The following is a 9,310-nucleotide window of genomic DNA, read 5'->3' as shown; positions in this document are numbered from 1 at the left end:
GTTGGATCCTAGCCCTAATTTCTCATTTGGGTGTTTAATTAGGGATTAATTTCTAATCAAACTTTGTTCCTTTTCTTTTTCAGATGTCTGCAAACAACAACAACAACGCTTCTGGGTCATTCTCGTAGATGAACTTGTGTCAGAAAGTGACATTTGATGGTTCAAACTTCAACGAGTGGATGAGGTATATCCGCATTATCACACACTACGAGGACAAAGAATATGTCATCGATGAAAAGCTTGAGAAGATCGTCCCAGATATTGCTACTCCTGAGGAATTGGCCGCCTTTGAGGCCCACGAGCGTGATGCCACGAAAGTTCACTGCATCATGCTGGCCACCATGAACCTCGAACTCCAAAAGTCCTATGAGGACATGTATCCATATGAAATGCATTAGGATTTGCTGGACAGGTATCACCAGAGCGCGAGGCAAGAGCGCTATGAGATCATTACTAACATGATCACCGCTAAGATGGGGAGTGGAGAATCCCTAACCTCTCATTTGCAAAGAATGCATAGGTATGTTGATCGTCTTCTCAAACTTAATGTTAAGTTTGATGAGGATTTGGCCATCAACATAATCCTCCACTCCTTGCCCTCCTACTACAATCAGTTCAGGATGACCTACCATATGAACAAAGAGGAGGTCTCCTTGAGCAAGCTCCAAGGGCACTTGAGGACTGCTGAGAGCAACCTCAAAGACAAATCTGTTGCACCGTCCCCTGCTGTGGCCGCTCCTGTGATGGCAATAGGTCAAGGTAAGGGCAAAAAGAGGAAGGCTCCATGTAAGAGCCACCATAAGGGGAAACCCCGTGATGGTTCGTCCTCAAGTGGGACCAAAGCTGGCTCCGTTAAACCCTCTTCCGATCCTAAAGAAGCAGAGTGCTTCTATTGCCACCAAAAGGGCCACTGGAAGTGAAGCTGCCCTCAATATCTGCAGGACATAAGAGATGGGAAGATCAAGCCCACATTTGTAGGTATGTATTCTATTAAATCTAATAACTCATCATTTGCTACTTCATGGGTTCTTGATACAAGATGTGGTTACCACATTTGTTCTGATTTACAGGGCCTAAAAAGAAGTAGGGAGATGGAGCATGGGAAGATGAACCTGATTATGGGAAACAGAAGATCATCGCCTGTGACCAAAGTCGGTGTTTATTCTTTAGTGTTGAGTAATGGATTAGGAATAGATTTAGAGAATTGCTGTTATTCGCCGGATATGGCAAGAAACATTATTTCTTTTCACGGGTTGTTTAGACAAGGTTTCAGATATTCTTTTGATAATAGTAATGGTTCTATTAATGTTTATTTGAATGGTGTCTTTTATTTCAATGCATTACCTTGTAATGGGATTTATGAATCTGTGATGATTGTTGATAATTTTGGAAATAATGTTTTGAATATTGATTCGTGTACTAGTCTAGACAAAGCATGCTTGTGGCATTGTCGGCTTGGCCATGTCAACAAGAAACGCATAGCCCAACTCCAAAAGGATGGAGTGTTGGAGTCATTCGACCTTAGGGACGATGACACGTGTGAATATTGTTTACTTGGGAAGATGACCAAGTCACCCTTTACTGGCACTTGTGAAAGGGGTGAGGGTTTATTGGATCTCATACACACCGATGTATGCGGGCCCTTTAGATCCACCACAAGGGATGCTTGCCGCTTCTACGTGACTTTTACAGATGATTATAGCAGATATGGATATATCTACTTAATCAAGCAAAAGTCAGAAACCTTTGAAAAGTTCAAAGAGTTTAAGAATGAAGTGGAGAATCAGCTGGGCAGGAAAATCAAGATGCTTCGGTAAGACCGAGGAGGAGAGTACCTAAGTCTTGAATTTCACGACTATCTAAAATAATGCGGAATCGTTTCGCAATTGACGCCTCCGAGGACGCCACAATTGAATGGTGTGGCTGAGAGACGTAATCGGACCTTGTTGGACATGGTTCGTTCTATGATGAGTCAGACTTCGTTACTAATAGCTTTTTGGGGGTATGCCTAAGAGACTGCCGCCCACATACTTAACTTAGTTCCCACCAAGAAGGTTTCCAAGACTCCTCACGAGATGTGGACAGGGAAGGCTCCCTCGTTGGCACATATCAAGGTCTGGGGTTGCGAGGCTTTCGTAAGACGAGAGACTCACGACAAACTAGAACCTCGTAGTGAGAAGTGTTATTTCATCGGCTATCCGCAGAAGTCTTTTGGCTACCTTTTCTATAGACCGAGTGACAATGTTGTCTTCGTTGCTAGAAGAGGAGTTTTCCGAGAAAGGGAATTGATAGGCCAAGAAGACAGTGGGAGGAAAATTGAACTTGAAGAGATTCAAGATCAAAGCGATGAAGGAACCTCTAACACTGGCACTCAACTTGAGGAGAAAACTCTTGTTGAACCTGTTGACGAGTCCCTACCTCTTCGACGTACCACTAGGGCTAGTGTGCCACCCCAGTTTTATGGTTTTCATATTACTACTAAAGGGGATACATTTATTAGTGATAGCACACTAGTAAATTTGGATGAACCTTGCAGCTATAAGGAAGCCATGGCAGGCCCGGAGTCTGCAAAATGGAAAGAGGCTATGGACAGCGAGATTCAGTCCATGTACGACAACCAAGTTTGGAATTTGGTTGATAATGTACCGGGTCGTAAGACAGTCGGGTGCAAGTGGATCTTCAAGAAGAAGATGGACATGGATGGGAAAGTGCATACTTATAAAGCGTGATTGGTTGCGAAGGGCTTTACTCAAACTCCCGGAGTTGACTATGATGAGACCTTCTCACCGGTTGCAAAGATAAAGTCTATTAGGGTGATGCTTGACATAGCTGCGTTTCATGATTATGAAATATGGCAGATGGACGTGAAAACCGCTTTCCTTAATGGAAAGTTGGCTGAGGATGTATACATGAATCAACCAGAGGGTTTTGTCAATGCGAAGCATCCAAATAGAGTATGCAAGCTTGAGAAATCCATTTATGGATTGAAACAAGCGTCTCGCAGATGGAATCTTTGTTTTGACGAGAAGGTTAAAGAGTTTGGCTTTCTGCGAAGCGAAGATGAATCTTGTGTGTATGTTAAAGCCAGTGGGAGTATAGTAAGCTTCCTCGTATTGTATGTCGACGACATACTACTCATAGGAAACGATGTCCCAACCTTGCAGGAAGTCAAGTCCTGGCTTGGGAATTGTTTCGCTATGAAGGACCTCGGAGAGGCTGCTTATATTCTGGGAATAAGAATAGTAAGAAAAGTGGAAAAGAGACTAATAGGACTCAGTCAGGATACATACTTGGAAAAGGTACTAAAGCGTTTTAGTATGGAAAATTCCAAGAAAGGGGAGTTGCCAATCCAAAGCAATACCAAGCTGAGTAAGACTCAGAGCCCGAGTACAGAGACAGAGATAGCTGATATGAGTCGAGTACCTTACGCTTCTGCAGTAGGCTCTATCATGTACGCTATGACTTGTACTCGCCCTGATGTGGCCTTCGCTTTGAGCATGGTCAGCAGATATCAAGGGAATCCTGGTAGAGCTCATTGGATTGTAGTTAAGAATATTCTTAAGTACCTTCGGAGGAACAAGGAATGGTTTCTAGTCCTCGGTGGGAGTGATGACTTAAGGGTACGAGGGTACAGTGACGCTAGTTTTCAGACGGATCGAGATAACTTCCGATTGCAGTTAGGCTGGGTCTTTACCCTAAATGGAGGAGCAGTGACTTGGAAAAGTTCCAAGCAAGAGACCGTAGCTGATTCAACATGCGAATCAGAGTATATTGCGGCGAGCGAAGCGTCAAAGGAGGCTATATGGTTGAAGAACTTCCTTGGAGACCTTGGAGTTGTACCATCCATAAAGGAGCCGATGGAAATTTTCTGTGATAATGAAGGAGCGGTTGCCTTGACCAAGGAACCAAGAGATCATGGCAGATCTCGACATATTGATAGAAAATACCATTTCATCAGACATCGGGTAGAAGAGGGACTCCTCGTTGTGAAGAGGGTATCATTGGAAGAAAACCCAGCAGATCCCCTTACGAAGGGACTGAGTAGGGTTAAACACTTGCAGCATGCTAGGAGCATTGGGCTGAAGGATGATATAAGTTTGGATTAGATAGGAAACGTGTAATAGATAGTTTGTACTTGACATTCGATGAATAAATAAAATGTATTATTTATGAGTAAAGTTACTATCTTGTGTTGGTTATTTATCTATTGTTTCCATTTTGCATGTTTTGACTTCCTGAATGATATGATTATTCAAAAGGTCCACAGTCGGTCATATTTTGGAAGTAGATATGAATGAAGACTGTCATGAATTGTTTGTAGATTGTCTAAAAGGTTTTAGACATAGCAAAGGTTTGCTGCAAAGTTCATGAGTGCTTATGAATATGAGTTGAGCATTGGATTAAACCCGAGGTTGTTGTATCACTTAGTGGTGTTTTATCTTAAGTGATCGTAAAGCGATAACATCATATAGTCTTAAAAATTAGAGATATGGTTGTTGTTTGCTGGTTGGTTGTACATTGATAATGTGCAAACGCATCAGTAACTTGATGTTATAAAACACATTATTGTGTATGATCCATTAGTAAATAATAGATGCATATGAGTCGAAGTTGATCTGTTCCTTTTATTCTATGAGAATAAAAGTGATATATTGGCCACTTGATGAATTGGTTTGACTTATGTGCCGGGCCCGGTCAGAATGAAGTTGATGTGTTCAACTAAATTCTATGTCAAACAAATCAGAAATCAAGGAACTTTTGCTGGACAATAAGCATTGCCAGCATGATATCCAGAACAGAGGATTATACGATCCCTTATCTAAAGGACAAGTTGATCAGAGTTGACAGCAAAGTATAAGAGCTACGATTGCTAATCAGATTCTGAAGTCATATGTGAGATATAGTTACTAGACTTATCCAAGTGGGAGACTGTTGGAATAGTGTCTAAGCCCGTAACTATATTTGGTATGTACTTGACCCGGTTATGCATGGTCCTTTTGGGTTGCCTTCTCCAAAACAACTTGACAAGGTAATTTAAGGAGAAAGAGAGAGTATTATGATATATTATAAGAATAATATATTAAAGGAGAAATCATAATTATTTAATTAGTATTGATCATAAATTAATTAGGAATTAATTTGGTGGTCAAAAGAGACTAATTGAATAAAGGGGGTATAAACTGTCAAATGTATGATAGTTGAGTTTTAGGTTAAGGAAACCTAATGGGCTTAAGGGGGAAAAAAATTATGATGGGTATCCATCATATTTTCGTCCAAGGGCCTTATTCCAGAAGGTTCCATGAGCTGCTTGGTGACTAAGCTGTCCATTAGGGTTTAGAGTGAAACCCTAGTAACCTGTAAGTATAAATATGACCCCTAGGGCATGAATTCGGCCACCACTTGATTCTAAGAGTACCCTAGGCCGATTTCTAGCCTCTCTCTCCCTCTCTCATATTGCCTTCTTGCTTGTGGGGTTTGTGAACCATTAGAGGAGTTACATTTGTGACTCTAGGCTCAAAAGAAGAAGATATACAAGATCTAAGCCAACCATTGAAGAGGTAAACATCTAGATCTGATTCTATATGTTATTTCAGTTGTTTATATGCTAGATTAGGGTTTGTAAGTCTTGGAATCAAAGCATGTTCAATAGTGAAACCTAGATCCAAGCATTAGGGTTTGTATTAGCACATAGGAATGTTTCTTATGCATAAAACCCATCAAAGAGGACAGTGGGAGTCTTAAAGATCCTGAAAGGATTTTAAGATCTAATCAAGAATAAAAACATGTAGTTTGACACTAGCACATGACATGAGGTTTATAACCTATCGTGTTGACATATTACTATTTCTGTGCCCATTCTAGTTAAAGTTGGCTTTGCATATGAGTTCTGAGAGTTCTCAATTGGTTACATAACAACTTGGAAGCAACGGCAGGCCCTTGTGCTGCCAGGTGGCAAGAAATTAAGATTGAGTTCAGTCCATATGAGTATGGATTTGTCATTATCCTTGTGTTGTGATTATGGTTTTGCAAATTCACATGGATAAGAACACATACACCATAAAATCTAAGTGTCATGAGGTTTGTCTCCGATTCTTGAAAATGATGGTGAGAAAACACTTTCACTAAGTAGATTTTAAGTAGATAACAGTTATAATATTTGCATTCTCAAAGTCGTTACTGGAGCGTGTGTGCTTAACCGACAGACTAACATGGACTTGTGAGAAATGGCAAAGTTCTAAAAAATTGAGACTATGATTACGACATCCCTTTTCATAGTTCTAAAATTGTTTTGACACACATGTGTTCTATCTTAAGAAATGTGTATGATTTTGATAAAGTTTTATCAAAGAATCTCGTATCAGAAATTTGAACTTTAGTTAGAGAGTCAATAAAGTATTAGGTTCTAGAAGTTCAACTGATTTCTGAGTACATGTAAAAGCTAGTGGGAGCATAAGTGTTCTACTAATAATCATCATGTAAGTGGGAGGATGATAATTATAATAAGTGTTGCAAGTTATCAATGTTAATTATAAAAAACAAAAGGTTTCAATTAGGAAGAAGTTGTTTTTCTATAATTAAAGGAGAGGAAGTTATACTTCATTTCAATTCTAAAAGCTTAGATTGAGGTTTTAATCATCTTTAGTCAAGGATATATATGAATTTTGTGTTGGAATGGCTCAACATAAGGAAATTCTATATATGGGTCCATTATTTGCGTTCTAAAATTCGATTATGATTACGACATCCCTTTTCATAATCTTAATTATGAGAACTTGGCAAATAGAAATATTGTAGCAAAAGAACTGGTCTAGTATCATGTCTTTATGTGAGACATCATGAATCGTGTCCCATATGCTTCAGATATAGGATTGATTACATGTGCTATAATATTCATCCTTTCTAAAATTTCCAAATGCTTGGGGCATTAAGAAGGGAAAAGGTCTAGAATTGGAGATGACTAAAATGATTAAGAATTGTCGAGGACAATCTAAGGTTTACCAAAGAAAGATTTGTTGCTCAGGGACAGTTGGAAGTATAATGTTAATTTTGGAAGGACCATATTCACATATTCTAAAAAGAGGAAACTCTTGGTCAGAAGTAATAGTAAAAAATATTCATATTCCTATAGGTGGAAGTTATTCATCAAATTTGTGTAAGATTAGGAAACTTAATGCAAGAAGGATGTTCAAAGGAATGTACTTCGAATTTAAGACTTCGTTCCATGGAGTTGATCTCCATTGGAATACTCTATAATATCTGTTGGCAAGTCTTTGTGAATTTGTGCATAATCATTACAAGAGGATCAATGCATATAAGTTTAGAATCTAACAGATTTAGGTAAATGACAAGATTTGGAATTCTTGCATTTGCAGTAAGGAATTGGGAGTGTGAAATGAGAATCATTGGAATTATGTTCAATCGATCTATTTCAAAAAGTAAAGATTATAGAGAAACTTAGTATGCATACTTGGTGTATGGCATGACTAGTGTTTAAAAAACATAATGTACATGCTTGGAGCATGGGCAACAATTGTTTTAATTCAAGTATAAAGTTGTTAGTTTGAAATAGTATGCAATGAATAATGTGTAATCAATATGGTGATAAATAAAAAGTGTTTTATTTATGTTCATTAGTTCTGAGACCATATTGGATTCGATTATACCCGTGTTTCGCTTTGCATGTTTTGACTTCCAGAATAACTAGGTCGTTCTTCCTGAATGACTAAGTTATTCAAACTATCCACAGGCAGTCATATGTTAGAAGTAGATATGTATCAAGACTGTCATGGGTTGGCTTGTAGAGGTCTAAGATGTTGGACAAAGTGGTGGTACAACACTCATGAGTTCTCATAAGTTCTGAGTATTGGATTCAACCTACGCTCATTGGAATCACTTCATGGATTTTATCACGAGTGATCATGAGACGATAATATCTTATATTCTTCAAACCTAGAGATATGAGTTGTTACTATGAGTTGTTTATACATTGATTGCACGAAAACGCATTGGTAACTCGATGTTATAAAATGTGCCTTTGTGTATGATTCAAAAAGTAGTAGAACAAGCCATATGAGTTGAAGTTTATCCATTCTTTTACCTTCGGGATAAAAGCGATATCTGTGGGTCCCTTGATGATTTAGTGATGACACCCCGAATTGCTTGGCCAAGCCAGAACTGATTTGATTTGTTCAATTAGTCGGTCGTCATAAATCGGAAATCGGGAAACAACAAATTGACAGAGAGAATGATTATAATCCATGTCTCAGTACATATGATATCTAGAATAGAGGAATATATGATACCTTATCTAATGGACAAGTCATTGACAAAGGTTAGAGTTCATTGACAAGGTCAGAGTTCGACAGCGACCTTTGAGAGCTACGATTGCTAGTTGGTTTTTGAAGTCATACACAATAATAGTTTTAGAATTATCCAAGTGGGAGACTGTTGGATTAGTGTCTAAGTCCATAACTATAATTGGTATGTACTTGACCCGACTCGGCATGGTCCATTTGGGTTGCATGGCATCAGAACATTTGGATAGACCGTTTGTGAGAAGAGGACATTTGTGACATATTAATATATTATAAGTTCTAATATATTAATATGAAATCATGTTATTTAATTAGTATTGATCAATAATTAATTTCGACTTAATTTAGTGATCAAAAGAGACTAATAAAATATATGGGAATTGATTGTGCAAATCATTCATTCTTATATATGTGGGCTTATGATCCATGATTCCTTATGTTGGGTTTAACCCATGTGGTGACCCATGGATACTCCATGGAGGTTCAAATCCATGGAGCATAAAGAATGGGTAAAGTCATGAGTTACATGGTGTAACCCTAGCGGCCACACTATATAAAGACCCCATCGGTTGGTGAAATTGGGACTAATGTATACACAAGAGGGCAAGCCGATTTCTAGAGTTCATGTATCTCTTCTCATGGTTATTTCAAGTGTTGTTGATGTTGTGTGAACCATTTGAGGTGTCACACTTGGGGCACTAGGCTCTCGAGCTTCATGGAGTCAAGCTACATCAAGAGGTATGTATTTTAACTTGTTATAGTACCCAAGTATCAAAAGATTGTATGCTAGATAGGGTAATACCTTGGAATATTCATATTTGCATGTATAATAGAGAAAACATAGACCCAAGGTATTTAGGGTTGAATGTATACTTAGGAGTGTTAGAATGCTCAAAACCCAACAATATTTTCCCATCAATCACATGATGTTTATCTCAGCTCAATATCATTTGGTGGATAAGTTTGATGACAAGGAAGAATACAAGAGGCTAAAG

The sequence above is a fragment of the Lactuca serriola genome, chromosome 8 (assembly GCF_051521515.1).
Source record: "Lactuca serriola cultivar US96UC23 chromosome 8, Lser_US96UC23_V15, whole genome shotgun sequence".
NCBI classification, from domain to species: domain Eukaryota; kingdom Viridiplantae; phylum Streptophyta; class Magnoliopsida; order Asterales; family Asteraceae; genus Lactuca; species Lactuca serriola.
The sequence above is the reverse complement of the archived record's forward strand: the minus strand, read 5'-3'. Positions refer to the sequence as shown.